The sequence below is a fragment of the Tyto alba genome, unplaced genomic scaffold, assembly GCF_018691265.1.
Source record: "Tyto alba isolate M040663 unplaced genomic scaffold, T.alba_DEE_v4.0 Super-Scaffold_45, whole genome shotgun sequence".
NCBI lineage: Eukaryota > Metazoa > Chordata > Aves > Strigiformes > Tytonidae > Tyto > Tyto alba.
This window is the reverse complement of record NW_024881321.1, coordinates 3372296-3393102: the sequence shown is the minus strand read 5'-3', so window position 1 is coordinate 3393102 and position 20807 is coordinate 3372296.

Sequence of the window (20807 nt, the reverse complement as noted above, 5' to 3'; positions counted from 1 at the left end):
TATTTAGCTCCCTTGCATACCTCTGGTTTCTGATTTCTAGTTGATGACTCTTGCTGCAAAGACAGAAATCCTGAACTTCATCTGGCGCTTATGTGCCTTTAACGTGTGGCAAGGGACTTGTTTCTGTGCTACACTTGGTACTGGTCTAACATACCTCTTCACAAAGTTTCCATTCACACACCACTCATGCTCAGCTGCTTCTTTGGGCTTTCCCTCATCCTGCCAGGAATGGGCTAGGAGTCAGAAGTCAGGGCAACATACTGCAGTACTGATGCTCATCCCATGGCAGCCCTGTGCTTCTGGTTCAAGCTAGTGCCGAGCCAGTATCCAGTGCAGTCTTCATATCTGCTCCTGGTAATGATCTACCTGACATATTGCCATTGTCTCCCAATGGCACGTTTTCCTTAAATAGGTTTCTAGTTCAAATCTAATGAACGCTTGCTCTTCTAGTCAACGAAAGTCTCTTTTATTTTGCTGTGTTAGATGGAAGTTTGCTGCTAGTGTGAGGTGGATCACAGTTACAATGCTCCACGTTTCCAGGTCATCACACTAATTTAGGACTTGTAGTATGGCACAAAATAACTTCAAAGCTGGACAGAGAGACTCCCGGTTGAAGCTGGCCACAAGGTATTGATTTCATTTGCATCTAGCAATGGGACAAATATTTGACTGCATTTTAATATGCTGGTTAAATTGAGGCTAGCAAGTGACAAAGCACATTTGACTGATACCTCACTCTCCTTGCTTGCCATCAGAAGTGGAAGAACAGTCTGTTTCAAAGATCAGTGTTAAGTTACAAAGTTTGGCTGGGTCTCTTTTTTCCTTCAAAACTCTGTTCCACTTTACCCTGTGGCTGAAGTGGGAGGAATTGATGTCTGCCCTGCTACATGTTAGGCAGTCTCATATCTCACTAAGGGAGGACATCGTTAAATAAGATTTCAAGTGTATTGTCCAAAGAGACTTTTGAACAAGGCACAGAAAATATTTGCAGTCACCTTTGCTTATAAGAGAGGAAAACAAACCTCCATGTTACCAGAAGGTGAGTGTTTCTGTGTGCATTCTGGCAAACAAACAGATTTTGCATGCCTCTTCAAAACTGTATCAAACTGCCTATGGAAAGTTTCTGATGACAGGGGAGAAAGATTAATAATCTTTCTCTCTTGGATAACATTTAATTAGTGATATGCCAGTACCAGATAAATGTTAAAACTTTGTGAATAAGATATTAGGATTTTTTTTTTTTTTTTTAAGACTATGAGAAGAAAAAAGGCTATTGTTTCTACTATGTTATAGCTCTTTGGAAATTTATGATTAACCTGCCTGGACTACATTTTCCCAAGTATCATCAGTATTATAGACAATGACAAAGCTGTGGTATTCAGCTTTCGTGCAGCTGCACAGCCAGAATTTCTGCAGTATATACCCGCACCCCAGGCCTACAAAACCAGTTGGAAACCTCAGGAAAGTGAACTTGCACATGACATTGACTGTTGGTCTTTTGGAAAACATAGTGTGCTTGGTAAGTTTGCTCTAGACCCCCACTAGCACACAAAGACAGAAAATAACAGCTCAGTTATTTAAAGTATTTTATCACATCAGAGGAGGTTTGTTTCGGGGAAAGGATTAAAGGGTTGTTACTGTATAAGTAACTTGTCTACCCATGATTAATGAGCCATAAAGATTTTTGGTTTGTTAATCACTGCAAGCTTAATGGAAAAACGTACCTTTTTAAATGCACTATGACAACTACATTCACTTGTTTACTGCAAAGCTCTTCCCACTGTTAAACATGACTGTGACTGGAGACAACATCGCAAGCCCCACTGCTGCAAAACTTTTCAAATACCTGTCTAATCTTCAGTACACTCTTCACTCTCTACATTTTCCCCATACTTTGCTGAACTAGGGCAAAATCAAAACTTAGCACCCTATGGCATCTAATGACAAGCTTTGTGTGATACTACTGGACACAGATAAGACTTAACAGGCTGTGCTGCTGCCATCCTCATTTCAGATATGCAATGTTCAGCCCATCCTGGAAGGCATTTAGGAATAAGGATAGAGCTGAAGATTTTTGACATGTCCTAGGGCAGGACTCACACAGCCAAATTATCCCAGCTGGCTGATCTAGGTAGCTTTGAGCAGTTCCCTGTACTGTGTAACTCAGAAACAAACTTCACCATCTTCAGAGTGACAGAGTGACTTGTTACTACAGAAGGGTTCGTGGCTTTGCTTGAGATTGGAACATTATAAAGTGTAATAAGCAGGACTTTCAAAACTGGATATTACCTTTTAGGTTCTGAGCACAGAACTGGTGCCTATAAAAGTGGTTTCACTTTCAAATGGACTTAAACCCCTGTGGAACTGATGAAAGTTATATAGTTTCAGAATAGATAGGTTGTATGTTTAATATACTTGGTTTAGAATTTTCTTCTCCCAAGGGAGCTTCAAAGTCATTTTTATAGGGTAAATAGAAATGTCAAAATTTTAATCCCATGGGAAATTCAGATATTTAGGCAGTTGCTTTTAATATTACACTGAATTCTGCAGCATTTATTTTTTCTCAGAGTACATTATTTCCATATAGTTTTCTGTGTGAAAACAGCTTTTTTCGAGTCAGTATCTGCTATATGTCCATTTTAAGCTATAGCAGACTCCATGCAGACTGTAATTCAGACATCTCGGTCTCTTATTCTTCTAAAGGTTTCAAGTCATCTTTAAACTAAATCACCAATGAGGTTGTACTATGTATGGTCAAATAATGTGTACAAAATGCTTTGTCCTGAAGGAATAGACCAGACAAGTAGAAAAATCACTAAGGGACTTGGAGAACATGGAAGTATCTGGTCTATTTGTTTTGTGAGGTACTACAGGATCTCATGTAAATATACATAAACATTTGATTGATCAAATGGAATGAGCTGATTGATTCAGAAAGCTGAAATGTGTGCATTTGTGTTGGTCTTTCAAAAATAACCTTTTTTTTTTTTTTTTTTTTTAATTTGCACATAACCTAATCAACAGCGACACTTAAACTTTGGTATAAAAATCTCTATGTTGAAAAAAATCACTTTCCATGAAAAAAAGTATTTGGGAAACTCCTGAATATCATTATTCTTTTATGTAATAAAAAAGGTGAAATTGCACATAGTCATGGAAATAACTCAAAGAAAAACAGCCAGAAGCAAATGCTGCATAGACAAGTGGGGTTTTGGAAGCATACCACTTATCTCACTGAAAGAAAAGTAAATCTTGGTTTGAAATTATTTTTCTTATAGTTCAAACAGATCTAGCATGCTCTTTACCTAATATTTCTGAAAACTTGTAAGAGTTGCTGAAATTTAATACTGAGGATGAGTTGACCTAATTAATCTTTTATTATAGCAAAAGGGCTTCCCAACTGCAAGATGACATTAACCTGTCTTTATTATTAGACTCTGTCAGCTTGGAGCTGAGTACAGTGGTGGTTATGAAGAACAAAAACCTCTCTGCTGGTTGTTACTTTATGTATTTTTTTGAGGAGGAAGAAGGTTTTTGGATGATGCTTTTCTTGAACTGCACTGCAATTAGGAACAGATTTTAAGCTTTATACATGTCCTTTCAGTAACTGACTCAGTTTTGCATATGTGATCTACAGCTATTTTGCTTGTCTCTGTCCCTGAAATGAATGAGAGATCATCAACATAAAACTAAAATGCTTTGGAGAATGATGGTATGCCAAGAAACACTAAAGCTAGAAAAAAATTATCAAGAAATACAGGAGGAAAATGCCACCCAAATTTAACTGAAAAGATTATAAAGCCTGATTTGTACTATAAAGTGAAACAATTCAGTCACAGCCATGTTCACTAAATCCTTCTCTCTCTTTGCAAAAAAAAAAAAAAAAAAAAAAAAAAAAGTGTATTACGCTCCTACCTTTCTGCACAGAATTGAAAGGAGAAGACACTGAGAGTAATATGAGATATGCTGGTAGTTGTGCAAGCTGTGTCACCCCTGGTAAAGGAACCACGGCTTTCTCCTAGTCACAGAATAAACACATAACTAGCAAAAACAAATTGTGAGAGAAAAACAAAGCCTGGGACGTGAGACAGAAGGTGGTTTGTGCATGTGTCTGGCAGGGAACTGATGGAGGCAACAGAGCCTGTCTCAGCTGTAAGGCAGCAGCTACCTGCTGTGGGAACAATAACCACTTATTTCTTAGGACTCTGAGTCAGAACATTTATCCTCTAGCCTTAAGTATACGCACATGTTTTCACAGGGGAGTTCCTGTGAACTGGCTGTATACAAGAAAAATAATGTTTGCTTGGTTTCTCGCCTTGAGACTTGAATGAAGAAACAAGTTCTTAATACAACAGATGTGATGCTTTGCCAGCATTTTATTTACCTTGCCGAGCACAAGCAAAATCTACCAAAACCATACATAACTTCACAAAACTAGAGATTATGGACAGCAAAAGACCTTCTGAGACTATAGAGATAATCTCTATGCTTCCTTTTTAGAAAACATTTTTGACTCAGGTTTGCAACTACAGTGTTTTATTCACTACATGGAAGGAACTAACAAAAAAGTGATGTGCAAAAATACAACACAGACACCTGGGCTGGAAAAAAACCTGGTCCTTGTGAATGTGGTACACAGGGAAAGCCATCAGTTATTTGCAGGTCTTTACTTGTGAGTATCTCCTAATGAGTGTTTCAAAGTTAAACAGAGTCTACATAGACTTTACAAATATTTTCCTGAATTCACCTATCACCCTTTCCAATGTGATAAATCACATATATATGACAACACCCATTCTGTTGCCTACCTGGAAAACTACATTTTCTAAAAAAGAGAAATAATGAATGATAATCAGAAAAAAAAAAAAAAAAAATCAAAAAAAATAACTTAGCTAACAAAACATGTTTGTTGGTACACCTAGTACCAGAGTTTCAAACAAGGATTGAGTAGTACTTGCAAAAAGGACATCTCTGTCTGTCTAAGTGAAAAGTTACAATGGTTGTTATTCTCAAAGTGGCAATAATAACAAATCTGCAGTCAGAGCTGTATTGGTATACTTGTTTATGCAGATTGCGGAAACACGTGTGCAATCTAAAAATGCTTTTCTTTTTCCTGAATCACCTGCAGAAGCAATAAAAATGCTGAATGATACCCATGCAGTTAGCGAATAAGCTTTGCACTGATAACCTTGTTCTCACAGATGAACCCAAACTATAGACCAGCGCATTTACTGAGAATCTGGATGAATTTCTATGACACAGAAAATAGCTCTGGTTAGAAATGCTAAATACCAAAATGTATATCTTTTGCTCAATTTTTAGTAACCATTTCAGACTGGGAAAAATGAGTGGAACCCCAAATGATTTAGTTGTTCAATTGACATGGAGCAACTTGACTGACAAAGCTATATACATATCCTGACACCTGTCAATCATAAGTAGCCCATCTGGGCCCTGTTCTATTTATTCCTATTCAGTAAAGAGATATGGCACAGGAGGCAGCTGGCGGGCTGCAGAGAACGCTTCCTCCTCCCTTCGTTTTTGTGCCTCTGCCTGCAAAAGGCAGGATCTAGCCATAAGGATGGAGTTTTTCTTTTATGTGAGACCAGGAGGCAGTTCTGGCATTACAGTGCAGGAACTGGTGTCACACACAGCTGGATGGGGATGCGTTGAGGCGTCACGCAGGTGGCATACATCATAGCAAGCAAAGTCAACCAGGAGATGAAGATATATCTCCCTTTGTGCCTTTTCCACGGGCAACTCCACAACACAGTCCCCATAATCAAAACAGAGAGCAAAGGGAGTGTGGTGCTCAGCACTGCTCACTGCTGAGGACCACCAAGGAAAAAAACTTTATAATAGAGAGGCCCTGGATATTAATTAATATGAACATTTTATCGTAGTTTACATGTAGTCTTTAGTCTATGAAAAGACACTGTCGTTAGAGTGGGGAAGCACACCTAAACACATCTATTATCTCATTGGACTCAGAACCACAGGTCACACAGTCAAGCTGCTATTTGAAGAATGATGTTATTACATATATCAGAAAGATGGCCTGGGCAAGCCTCCAGGCTGCCAGGTTTTTGTCCTGATTACCACGAGCTGAAACACTTTTCATAAGGGTTTATAAGATGGGACCACAGAGCCTGGACCATTCAAGGGAGGTAATAGTGACCATTGACTGAACTCAAAGACATGTTCCATACATCTAGGGTATTTGTCAGGGAACATCCCAGGGAACATCCCAGATCTTCAATCACATGGTGTAGAGGAAGAACAAAAGTTGCCCAGTTTTGTATCACTGAGGAATGAAGAATGCAATTCCTTTAGTTTAACTTTCAGTGAATGCTACTCCTGTGACTTCTCTTCAGCATCTGTCTTTGGACAAGAAAAATATTCCTCTGAAAGTACTTTCTCATTTCTACCGACAATGGGAAGATGCCAGGGTGACAGGTTCAGGTACAGATGTATCAGAGCAACAGCTGACACACACAGATCATGTGCACATACAGAACAGTGTGAGGGGACAGGAATTTTGTTAACAAATAATTACTTTTTCACATTGACCAAAGTGAAACTTCATGGGAGGTTGCTTTCATGCCGCCACCTTCACACTCTCAGCTTTCCCTTCCCTGTAATTTAATCCCCAGGGAAAAAGCAGAGCTGACACTGGGGAGAGATGCCCCAAGGACAGGACGGGCTTTCAGAGTGGGTAAGGCAGCTGCACCCCATGTGTAAATCCCCCCCCTTCTCTTGGCCATTTAATTTCAGCACACAGAGGTGAGGCCTTCAATCCTTATAACCTGATGCTTCTTCTCCCAAGACAACCTCCTTTTCTACTCCCCAAGAAGGACTCTGGGCCCTTCTCAAATAATTTCCAAGCTGTGTAAAGACTAACACAGCACATGAACAACATCTCTGAACCAGAACTAATCTACAAAACATTTTTGGAGACTGTGAATTCCTGCAGGCTAGCACGAGTCTCTGGGGCAATCACAAGTATGTGATGAAAATCACTACTATGAATGACAACCTGATGCTGCCTGTCCCATTCCTGCCACTTAGGTCCCCACAAGAATATTTGGGTTTCAGCATACACTTCAAAGTCGTCTTTCCTTCTGTTTTGTTTGGCACAGCAGTGCTCATTTTTAGAGGAAGAAAAGAGAATTGCTGTAGAAACACAGGGCCTGGTGACAGCCCCGGCACAGCAATATGCTGACGGTGAACCCCCAAGCATTTGGGTGAGCAGGTCCTGCTGCCAGCAGCACGGCCAAATCCCACCAGCCCCATTCAGCAGCCACCGTGTAGCGCGCCGTAAAACAGAGGGTGTTCTGGTTATTTGTCTCACAACTCATTTAAACTGTAAAAGCACAAATGTGCTTGATTTTTATTATCAGTTTTGACTTCAGTAGATGTCTCGTGGGCAGTAGCTGTCTCCTCAATATTCCTGGGGAACAGCTTTCTGCTATACTGTACTGGGGGGAAAAGATAATTGCACCAGAGGCAGTTCTTTTCCTTCATAGAACCATTTCTCTGCCCTGCATCATGTTTATGTTTACTTATAGTGTATATTCAGGGTATTTCAGAACTGATAGCTCATTAAAATAGCATCCTAGCCATCAGCCATGGGATTCCATCTGGGAAATAAAGGAGGTATAAATTTTAAGCCAGACAATAAATCAAGCAAAGTTCTAAACCTTTAAACCTGTAAAACAAACAAGAAAGAAAAACAAAAATTGAGCAACACATTAGCCAAAATTACCCCCTCTTCAGCCTCAAAATAAGGCCATGCAAAGGGTAAGTCCTACCACTCATTTTTATTGGGAAAGGGAACAAATCATCACACGCAGGAGAAACAGCTCTGCCGGAGATCTTGGAGGAGCTTAGTGTCTCTGTCAAATTACCTGTCGTGTAATTTGGGACCAAGTGGAATTTTCTGGTCAGATTCAGCTTCCATAATCTCACCTGGTTACTACCTTTTGCACTACAGGAACAATTGCAGCAAAGATTTATGGACACTAGTTGCTGGATTTTAAACATTAGCTGGACAATCAACTCACAGCTCCCATTTGGTACTGGGGCGCAAATTCCAGTCACCATCGGGCATGTTGCTCCAGTTGAAACCTGGCATATCAAAACTGAGCAAGTATCTCCATGTATTCAGGTTTCACCCATCCTTTCCCCCAAAAATCCCTTTTATGTAACAAGATGAGGGATGTATGCAGTGTTAGGAGAGTCCATGAAAGGACACACATTCAATGCTTCGGGGAAATTGTTAGTGGTACTTAAGCATCACTTTCAATTTAAGAGGATTTAGGCTACAGATAGGTGATAGGAACCTCATCACCAGAGCCTTTCCCACAGTTTCAAATACCTAACAAGCCTGCAATGTGAGCAAGGCTGTCTAAAAAGACTGGTGATGCTGCAGGCTCCATCTGTTGCTCATTCACAGCACATATTGTCAGGAGACTGGGAATGCCACTCTCCCACCTTTTCTTATTCTCGCAGTGCTTTGCATCAATAAGATTTCAGAAACACATTTGTGGCTCTGCTCAGAGGGGAATATGACAATGCACTTGTCATGCTTTCCCTCTGCCAACATGCCTTCTCCGCAGGCAGCAAACTGGGCTGCTGCTGACCTTATTGTTTGGAAAGACAAAATCTCATGGGATTATTTTCTCTCTGTTGTTTTCAGAGGTAGGCGTTTCTTTCCTCTGCTTCTCCTTAATTAGTACTTTAGTCTCGTGTCTTTAATCAATATTGTGCTTTGACTTTCATGGCTGTGCTACAATTTACCCTTCCTTTCCGTTTTAGCTTTATGTCATTTCCATCTCTCCTTGCTCCACTTGGACACAATCCTGTCAAGTGGGGCACATGAAGCTACGAGTACCGCTGGCTACGTTGGATTATGGTGGAAGCAGGGAAAGGCAGAGCATAAATCCAGAGACATGTGGGACAAAAAGTTCAGAAGTGCTCAAGGACTTTCAACATTTCCACTTTGGAGTGCCATCCTGTGACCATGGCTGTCTGCCCACAGTACAAAACCCCTACTATTGTTTTAAAGCCTTGATTATCCTTTAGGGCACAGTGAGAGATGTCACTTACTTCAGGGTGAAGTTGCACTGTGGAGTGGTGTTGGTGTTAACACACTTGCAATTTGCACACTCCAAGGTGGCTGGGTCACTTTCATTTAATTTGGGATTTGTGGATAAATTGGCATCAATTCATGTATCAATTCGTGCTCCAGAGCACCAGGTTCCCCCAGGTTTAAGCGGAGCAAATTGAACTGCTCCCCTGCTCTGCAGGACACGGATTTCTGAATTTCACCCCAACAGGCACATGCATGAGTGGATTCCATGATATAAACAAGAGGAGCAGATTGAGTTCCCCTGAGGCCTTAAGACACGGTGAGAGTAGGAGGCGAGCTGAAACACATTTAAGCCACTGTCCCATGCAGCATTCATCTTCCTAGCTCTGAGTCACACCTTTTCTCCACCCTGGTACCTTTGGTACTTAGGGACACGGAGTGAGAGACAAATCATGGCTCTGAGACAGAGGCAACACAGAAACTCTGCAAGACAGTGGCAGAGGAAGGCGGTAACAGGAGTATTAGAACCTGATACTAGCTTGAGCTGATACTAGACATCATTCCAAGGTATTTCCATAGAAAGCAGTTGTCAGCTGTTGAAGAGTTGATACAAATTAAATCACAAGTCAAAAGAAATCCAGATCATTGAGCAAGCATCACTGCTGAGTATTTGTTTAATGGATTTAAGGTAAAAGAGAATTCAAAATATGAAGCAAGCTTTAGTCTCAAGTACAAGCAGCTCAAGAAAACAAAGGAAAATGAAAGTTGTTAAAAAACGGCATCTGTAGGCAAAAGATGCAGATTTGGTTTTGAAATGAGTATAAGTAAAGTAGAGAGAACTAAATTCTTGTTTGGCTGACTATGTTTTGTATAAATATTCCGGAAGGGCCCTAGGGCGTTACCAATTTATCACAAAATAAAAAATTACTACTTATAGACAAACTTCTGAAGTTTATGTAAAAGAGCAATGTGACTTTTCAAGTGTTGCATATTTGGTTTTACATGTGCAAAAGTAGCAAGAAACACAGCCTTTGCAAGTGCACGCTTTCTTAACAGAGAAATCCATGGTGATGACATTCTTAATAAATTCAGTTCACATTACTGTAATGATGTTTGTCTAGTAATACCTTGGGAATTACAGTTAGCTTTAACATTAATTAATTCAGTGCAATTTTCGTGTGTTATCTACGTATTTTACATCCTCTGCTGGTTCCGAATTACCTCGGGATAATGGAAAAATTTTCTATGCATCGATTTTCAAAATGTCTTTCAAATACAACAAAGCATACAACAAAGAAAAATAATCTCTTGGAAGCATCAGCATGCAAGATAGAATTTCTAGTTCATGATCTGCACATATGTTTCCTGACTAGTAATGTGAAATCTTAAAATAAATTGAATGTCACAATAGCCAGATCCTTGTCTTGTGGTTATAGCAAATCATTAAGAACTAGGTTTTAAAGTTCATATCCTAGAAAAAGGCTGACTGGGAGAAGAAAGGAAGGTTGTGATCAGTTTTAAATAACTCACAGAGAAAGTTCTGATTGACTTCACTAGTACAATGAAGAACTTTTGAAGCTTAGTAGTTTTGCGTAGCTAATGTCAACCTGAATACCTTGTATTTAGCTGTCAAAGAGGGAAAGGCATTACTTCAGCCACACAAGAGGTAAAAGTTAGAAGTTAGGAGAATAAATTAAACAACAGAAAATAAAATATAAACATCAGAGATAAAGAAGCTGACTGTGAAGTCTCTGTCGTGGTTTGAGCCTGGGCAGCAGCCAACCACCATGCAGCCACTCTCTCTCCCTTCTCTTCCAGCAATAAGAAGTGACAGAGAACCAGGCTCGGTGTTCGAGATAGGACTGGGATGGGGAAAACCCCCCCTTTATGGTCATGAGCAAAAGGCAGACTCGTTAGGGGAAGAAAAAAGAGAACATACATTTATTATAGACTCCAACAACACTTAAAAGTAGGATAGTGAGAAGCATTGCCACATCTCGAGAACACCTTCCCCCCACCCCTCCCTTCTTCCCGGGCTCAGCTCTGCTCCCGATATCTCTACCTCCTCCCCCAGTGGCGCAGGGGCAGGGAATGGGGGGTGCAGTCAGTGCTGCCACTTCTTCCATCTTCAGTGGGGGGAACTTCTGGAACTTGTTCCCCCTGCTCCAGCGTGGTACCCCTCTCACAGGAGACAGTCCTCCACAAACTTTTTCCAACATGAGTCCCTCCCACGTGTTTCCCTACACTGCTCCGGTGTGGGACAACAACTTTCTCCAACTGGAGTCCCTCCCACAGCTGCAGCCCCTCCCGAGCTGCTCCAGCGTGGGACACCCCTACATGCTGCAATCCTCCCAGCACTGAATTATAGCAGTGGGTCTGCCTTTTCCCAAAAGACCCCAGCCTTCTTCGGGCACAGCACCTTGATCACCCATGTGAAAAACACAGGCCATAAATCGGTGTCTGCTGCACCGTAGATCTCCATGGGTGGCGGGGGGGCCCACCCTGCCGTCTCCCCACAGGATACAGGGGGGTCTCTGCTCCGGCACACCTCCCTCCTCCTTTCTTCCTCCGTTCCCCCACTGACCTTGGTGTTCACGCAGCTGCAGCAACTCCTCCTCACAAGTCCCACTGCATGTTCGCCACATGCCTTCTTAAATACGTTATCGCAGAGGAGCAGCTGATTGGCTCAGTTTTGGTGCAGAAGTGGAGCTGACGTGGAGCTGGGGGAGCTTCGAGAAGCTTCTCAGAGGGGGACACCCCTATAGCACCCTCCCCTGCTACCAAAAAAAACCCACCACTCACTCAACCCAGAACAGTCTCTAAGAATAAGCTGCCAAAATTACCACAAACAAAATATGAGCAAAGGCAAAAATCTCACAGGCAACTATACTGCATTGCTTCGCAGCAGGGGTGGTTTATCTCTCTTTTTTAATTTGGCATATTCCAGACCTGAGTCTGCAGCAATTTATCCTTTCAAATTTAAATCATGTTTCCTTTATTTCTTGCAGTTCCTGTAGCTCAGGACAGCAATGGCAGCAAGTGGGACAAGGAGGAGTTTCACATAGGAGGCAAAGTGTCAATATCCACATTGCAGAGCACATGGAGAAAGGGCTGCTATTTTGGGGTTTCACCATTCTGGGGATGCTGGAGCCCCTGGCTGACCCTGACCTAGGTGGAGTAGAAGAAGGACAATTTGGCAGACATAACCTCCACTGAGAGAGTGGAAAAACCCTGGGACAAAACAGTTGGTAGAGTCAGTTATTATTATAAAGCTGTGATTATTCAACACAAGCTCCCTTTTCATGCTTGTCCACAGAAGGGAAAAAAGGAGACGAGAGTGAAGCTGAGCAAATATCTGGTTAGACATGCCCATGTGGAAGGTGTTTAATAAGGGCAGTTACATTTAATAAACAGAGGCACATCATCATTTCATCTGGGTAACAAGACAGGACTTGAAAGAAAATCTCGTTGTCCCTTTGCTGCCATGACAGCCTTATGAAAAATATAATAGAAGATAACACAACCATCAAGCTCAGAATGTGAAATTCCAAAGAAGTCAGGATATTGTCTGGATGTTGTCAGGATAGACTAGCTTGGTAATTCAGTAAAAGCCACTGTTTTCAAAACTCATACATAACAGAGACCAATGCTGGTGTGAAGGAAATATAGTGGAGAGAATTGCCACATGCTGTTGTTCAGTCCTCCTGGAAAACAGTGAGACAGAGGGATTAACAGAAAGGCTTTTTGTTATAGTCTTCCTTTTTAAGACTATAGAAATATTCAGAGTTCATCTTGAATGTGCCATTCTGCCACTCTAGCTAGATTTCAGTCTGATCTCTCACATTTCAACATCCTTAGCACTGAACAGACTTTACCATCACCCAAAATGACCGGTTATTAAGCACCAATTTTCAGTTCAGGCAAGTAGTCTGAGATGTGCTCAGGACAACAACGCAATGAAAGCTAAGCCCCTGCGTCAAACACTTTTCTCTCTACAGAAAATCAGTACAAACAAGCAGCTAGTTAGGGCCAGGACACAGGAGGACCTTGGTGTTTAAAGTAGTTACATAGAGATGGAGTATCCCACTGCCAGATTGAAAGTCATTTGCCACCTAACTTCCAGCTGTGTCTTATTTCTAATAAAATTCATAGTACCTACAGCTTTAATTCATGTTTGGAGTGAGTCCAGGCCGACACAGATCAAGAACTGAGCCAGATCAAAATCCCCTCACGTGGCATGTGTCCCACAAGGCCAGCACTTTCCAAACCTGCTGGTCAGCCAACATCAAGTTTCTTATGAAATTAATTAGCTGCTCTTTCCCTCTATCAAAAGACAGAAGGTAGTGGGAGTGGTTTGGGGAATTTCTACCTGTTACCTATCCCATCATTTAATATTAGAGCACCAGGCCAGCCCTGAAAACCTGAGGTGGTTTGAAGCCATACCTTGTACAAGTTTATTACTTGTATACAACACTATAGGCTAACATGGTAGGGACAGAGTGCACTCTCACATCCTCCCTTCATGAGGCTAAAGGCAGAAATTGCCCAATTGCGTGCAGTACAGGCTACACCAGGCTGGGATGGCTCACCTGCAGACTGAAGTTCCTGGCCCCAGCTTTCCAGTTTGATTTCAGACTTCGTTTGACATACAGCACAGGATTGTCCCCTGTTCTGTTAGTGATCAACTCAGTTTAGGATTGGTCTAAGGAAAAGGTCTAAGCATCAAGCATGTCTTTGCTGCACAGTGGCATAGCTTCAGGAGGAGAGGTAAAGAATGCTCCTTCCCTTCACAGGGGTCTCCCTGAACCCTGCAAGGCCAAGGCAGAAACTGAACCTGGGACTTTAGCTGTAGCCTAGTAGCTTGATATCTCACCACGTTAGTCGAAAGAAGCAGTACCAGCTTGTCTCATCATCTGAAGGGAAGAGCATGAGCATCAAATCATCTTATAAAGAAGGGTACTGTCACCTATCAGACCTGTGGCCACCAGTTTGGCAGCAGTGCTTCCCTGAAGCTTTAGGTCCAACATCCAAGGTGTACAATTTCAGGCTAGGTTCCGTCTAAGCATTTCCTGAGATGTCTTCTAACTGCATCCCAAGCATTCTGCAGTGAGGGAGTTTCTGCTGAACATGATGCTATTTTGGCTCTTCTCCTGACACATCTTAGCCTATGTCTATAAAACTCATTCAGAAAGACCGAAGAAGGGTCCTTGCTCCATGTAGTCCTCTGTAGAGCAAAATGACCACAACCACCCAACACAGCACCTGGCTGGTCTTCATGTCCCAACCCTGTGACACTCAGTCAGAATTATTCTTCTGAACACTCATTGCTGTATTTCACTCCTAGGATCTGGCACAGTAAAGTTAGACGACACAGCACCCTGCTTTCAGCCAGAGCAATCTTTGACATCCTTTACAGCCCTTCAGCCACTCTGAATCCTAGTGGGAGAATACTTGGTAACTTTGAGAAACACGGCACTTTCAGTAGTGTATTTTTATAGGCTGATTTTGCAACTGAAGTTTTGGCAGCTAGCTTTTACCACTTTGGCCAAAGCCTGTAAATAATTGAGACAAGAGCTATTACTTTTGCAACTGCATGTACTTCAAGCTGCTGCAAACACCTGATCTTTCTTTCAGTTCCCATAAATTTGCTAATTATAAGAGACATGAACTCTACAGCACATGGAGGACTGTGGGATTTCTCTTTTCACTTTGATATCTACTGGTGACCATCCAGGAGTGTAAATCTTGAAGGATAAATTAGAGTCAAGACCAGGAAAGAAAAATTATAACAAAATGAAAGTGTCTATACCATCCCAGCAAAAAAAAATTAGGACATGAAGGAACGTTACCTTGTAGATGTTGTCCCTCTACAGTTCAGTGAGAACTGATCCAGGTCCTGATTAACATATGAATTTATTTTAAAGCTGCCGATGAAATATGATCCTTTCCAAGGTAGAAAACAACAAGACATAACAATGGTCTTAAAAAAAGAGATTGTAAACAAAAATATCTACTGGGATCTGGCCTGCATGAATAACAAATTCAGAGACATAAACAATCCACACCGATGAAACTAAACACGCTACTTGTAGCTCTGACACATAATCATGTACTAAAGTATATTCTGGGTATGACACAATTTATTTCAAATTTACTGAACATTTCAAAGCCACAAAAAAACCCAGCTGATTACATTTTCCAGTTGCTAGGAACAGAAAATGATGAATTTGATCTTCCTAGCTGCCTTCCTCCTCACACACACACTGTGCCATATAGTTTCTATCCCATGCAAAACATATGCTGATTTTGCAGAATGTCTCATGTTTTCTAAAGCTAGCCCAGAGTAAAAACACACAGCTTCAGCACTGAATCAGGGCTGTGCCAATGGTCTCTGTCAGAGGCTAGCACCAAGTCAGCAGCATGAGACCTTCTCAGCTTCAGACGATTTGAGGAGGACAAGCCAGAGGTAGCTCTTGTCCTCCTGAGAAAGCTGGTCTTTTTTCTCTTCCTAGGTACTTTATTCTTCTTCATGTAGGATACCTGAACTGAAAAGACTGTCTCTTCTTGTAGCTCCTTCTTCTATCATATGTCATCTAATTTCACTCCGTTATCCTTGTGCTGAACTCAGTAACTTGGTTTTGGCTACAGCATATCTTCCAGAAAGACTTCCAGTGTTAATTTGCAAACACAAACAAAAAAATTGCTGCTTCCAAGGCTAGTTCCTTCCCAATGATGAATCACCCTCCCTGTTAAAAGTGTGTATCTTACGTCTCTTCTGATTTCTAATTGAGATTCTCATGTGAATGTTGCTTCTTGATTCAGTAGCATTAAACCAATGAATCACCCAGCTCTGATACAGCGTGACAGCTCCTACGCATAGCAAAGAGATCCATAGCCTTATGAAACACAGAAAGCTAAATGGACAAATGCTTCTTATATATCAAATATATTGGCATATGAGGCTCTGTACACTGCACTGAACTAAGAGCATTCCAGGTACAGGCAAACATTAATTAGGATTTTTTTAAATCTAGTACCACAATCAAATATTCAGGAAGACAAATATTCAGGAACTTTACAACTAGTAAAGTTCAACCTCAAATAGAGAACTTCCAGTAAGAGTACAAAACCAGTGGACTACAGAAAAAGAGACAAAGACAATATCACTTAAGTGTCTCAGCTTCAGGCTGAAGCTGTGAGGACAAAATGATAGCATTAGCTGTCTTTTTATCCTGGATGGTTTGAAAACTGTATTGGAAACTACCCAGTGCTTTCACAGAGTACTAGACTTGAACACTGCAGTTCATCTTCTTCATCTGCCTGCTCAGCAATTTATTCTGCAAACATAGAGGGGGGATAATATTAAACCCTTAGATCTCTAGCTGGTTTCTTGTTTAGTTATGATAACTCCTTTCGTGGCAGCAAAAATTGTCAAAAACTTGTTTTCACACAAAGTCGTAACTCGTAAGGGCTCTTCTTTCTTCACCTTGAGGTCTGCCTGTTTGGCTCAGCCTGAAGAAAATCAGGGTGCTAGTGGTTTGCAGGGGTGTGAATGCAAAGAATGAATTCCACAGAAAATAAACACACACAAAATTGGTGTCTGCAACCTCACAAAACACTGAGCACGGGATTGTAATTAAAAACCTTCATTACAAATCTTGTGTTGCTCCAGCAGAGTCACCTTCCCAGCACTTTGTTTCAGAATGCTTTGAATGCCCTGAAATGTCCTTGCATATTCACTCTGTTCACAGTGAGGCCCCACACTTCTGGAACAGTTAACATCTAAGTGTCTGCTTAAGCCTCACTGAAACCAAATTGCAATTAAGTAAATACTGTGAAAAATAGGGCTGCATTGCACAAATAGCTGTAAACAATGTCATTAATAGAAAATACTAATATTAGTAAAGCAATAAGCTTAGGCACCTTCATTAATTAACCTCATCAGTTCACGTATTCAAAGCACAATGCAATCAGCTTTTTTCAGAACAGCCTTGCTTGCAATGCCAGCAAGCAACGCAAATTACATTTACTATAGAACTGAGTTTTTCAGAAATGTGCATGCACGTTTTGTGATGACTTCCTAATTGGGACTACCAGTGCACACATGTCCCTGAAGCAATGTCTGATTGGATATTAGTACTCATAAGTAACTGTGAATGAATCCCGGGTAATTTCATGTGCTAATTATGCATGTATTTGTCCTGTTGCCTTTCTGAGAACCAGGTCCATGAAAATAGCCCAACATATCAGTCACAGGATATACCCATGGCAGTAATCAGGAGTTCCCTGCTCTTAAACCAGGTCTTGCTATGCTGAAGTCCATTATGTGCTCCTCCTCTTTGCAGGAACCATGGTGCCAATAGAAAATCTCTGTAGACATTGTCACTCAGATTGAGTGTATCTGAGTCACTGAAAGAGCATAAAAAGTGCAAAGACTGGGGAAGGCACCCACGGGACCGCTTTGCAGCAGTGCACCAGGCTGCTCTTGACCTGCTGGGAACAGCCTGAGTCCCATCAACTAATATATGCTATAAACTGAGATTCAAATCTAAGTGCTTAGGAAAACTCAAGATACCTTACATGAATCTTAACATTTTAGAGGTGCATATAATAATAAGTTTAGGATGAAGTTTATGTACTGTCACATAGTTTAGTCATGTCTCTGTGTTAGGATTTTCCCCTTCGCAGCTCCAGGTAACACCTTCTTACCATCCAACATACAGTTATTGTTGAGATATAGAGCGATAGACTAAGATGCTTGGAAATCTCCCCATTTAACAATGAAGCAAAAGCTGTAAATAAAGCTTTCTTCATTCCCTAAACCAGCTGGAAAAGAAGCTTAATGATAGGTTGACGTAAGTAAAGGGAATAGGGATTTAACCATAAATGGCCAAAAGGCTAAACTAAGAAATTGAAGAAGTCAGTGCACTCCTCACATGGCAAGGTAAGGATAGCCATCTTATACAGATATGCATGTGGTTTAACTGCAGAAACTCTCATGATCATGCAAACATTGGAGCAGAGTTGGAAAATAAAAGACCACCATCACCACCACTCACTCCAATATACGTATCAATATGGAAAAGGTACTGTATTAATTCAAAATTAATAAAGTTAAATGGCTTGCTTGTAAATCAGGGAAAATTAAGGTGTAACTCTTCTGCTATGTCTCAGTCACTTAAAAGTTACATGTAATTATAATTATGATCACCCTTGTCTCCCTTCACAGCTGGGGAAGAGTCACCATGCTGGTGGCTCTAATTCCTTTCAGCTGGTGCCAATCTCTACAGAAATTTTCTTTTTAATAGATCTTTATACGCACAGGTGTGCACATACACACACACATATAACACATGGGGCTTTAAGATAATAATGTGCAAAAGAAAAATAACATGCCTTATTAATTATCAGGATAATTAACAATGTAAGAACAGTTAGTTTTAGTACATGGGAACTCAAAAAAAAATCACCTTCACCTTGTAATATTCTAAACTCTCATTTTTGTGTTTGGCCTGAGTTGCCACATGCCCATCTCTGCAAGCTTGGGGAGTAAGCACTGAAATCTCTACCAAAGGCTACCCTGGAGAGGCACAAACTCATAAGTACTCTGTAACAGATTTAAACATTAGTATATATAATTAAAAAAAAAAAAAAAAAAAAAAGAAAAAAATATAGAAGCTTGTTACCTATTGTTGCATGTTTCTGTGACAGGTTTGTAGCAAGCTTGTGCAAGGTCGATAGTTACTCTCCTTGCATTATGCCACCACTAAATACCATCACTGAGAAAGAATTACAAAGGTTTTAGGGAGGTTAGTAAGTTTTTACTGGGTATGGATCCCACCATCCCCCAGAAAAGAGCTGTCTGTCTCAGTCTCATCAGAAGACCAGCATCTCCAGCAGTAAGACAAACCACATCCATCTGTGCCCCCTCTCTGCATCAGAGATACAGGATGTCTATGGGACTAGTTCAAACTCTGATATCTAAATTTTAGATATCTAAAGTTAGTGTAGGTGAATGACACTAAGAGTATTTCCACACATGAAAAAAGTCCCGAATAATATATATTTTTGCATCAAGCATCAAATTCTTTTTTTCATACTTAGCTAGAGAAAGAAAGACCTTTGTGATGGCAGAAAAAAAATGTAGTGCAATCTGGTAAGTATGGGGAGCAAAGTAGAACCATGGTACCCTGAGTCTATCACCAGCAGAGAAGAATCCATTGCTCTTTCCACACCTGACCTGGATGGCTCAAGATGGCCCAGCTACATTCTCCTGGCCCAGTACAATGCACTGGAAACAGAAGTAGCTTGCCCGAAGCTTTTTAGTTTCCAACCAGATGCAATACTGCCTTGCAACAATGTCAGAAACTTTGATTATTTGTTCACTGTACCCTGAGCAGTATTTAAAGCACTTATTCTTCCAAAAAGAAAGCTGAGTACAAGTCCTCCACAGGGACTCTGACCTGAATCTCAGGGCTAGTTGACTCATATTGTTTTACACAGGACTTGTAGGACAAAACAGCTTTAAGAGTTGTATGTTCCATCACCTCCACTCCTGTTACCTGCTCCTTAAATTTCAGCCATGTTTAGTGAGCTGAGCAAGTGAGAGAAGTGCAAACAACACACATACCCCTCTCCTGTTCTGGCATCAGTCCAGCGTGAACCTCCACTGGGTCCCCAAACACACACTGGCACTGGTGCATCTAAATAGCACCTCTCACCCAGCTGCAGTGGGTAACAGTGCTTAAAATGGGGAACAAAACGTCAGTACATCACTTTAATATTCTGCAGGGGTGCTATCGTAAGAGAGTTATTTTGAAGTTTTCTGTTCATGACTGCAGCTCCAAGTTTGCAAACTCACCTCCATGTCTTATACTCATGACCTCTTCCTACTCTCTCAGTGGGAACTGTTGCTTTAGGGTAGGTCTTTGCTGCTGGGATAATCTAAATTCTTGCTCAAAGACTGGTGTACTCTGCCATGCATGTAGGACAGAAATCCTGTATTGAGTGGCTGCAGCAAAAACATCTGAGGATTCAAGATTTTCTTTGAAATTTGGCCTGGACTGGAAGAGGTCTACCTTTCAAATGAACTCCAAAACTGTTATTTCTGCCACCCTGTCCTGCAGACTCATAGAAGGGCCTTGTTTTCTTGCTCCCTTAATTCCTCCTTTTGGCACAAGAAGTTGCCTAGATTGTTGTTGAATTTAAAGACCAATTCCTTACCACTGCTGTGCTGTGTTTCTGTCATCCTTGTGCCACATTTGAACAGGAACTACATGCCTGGACCTGACCTTGCCTGCAGTAGGCTTTTGGTAGGAGTTCTGTAAGACTCATCACTTGGGAAGACCCCAGAAATCAGAAACTCTGAAATTTCTAAGCAGACAACAACAAAAAGACTCCCAAAAGGGAAACCTAAGCACAGGAAATAAATAAAATGCAGAATAATGTGTTCAGCATGGCCAGAGAAAGCAGCTCAGCCCTTGACAGATCAGTAGTGTCTGTTTGATACTGCTTCTGTTGGATTACTGATGATTATTCTCAATTTAATATGTGGTACTGCCAGACTGGGCTCAAGTCTGCCTTGCAAAATAACAACTGACCAGCTCAGGGGGATTTTGTTGATTGTCTTCACCACCTGCATTCCCACAACATGACATGCTTCTGCATCAGTGCAAAATTCCATCAGCATCCTTTTCTCCTGGAACATGACTTTCAC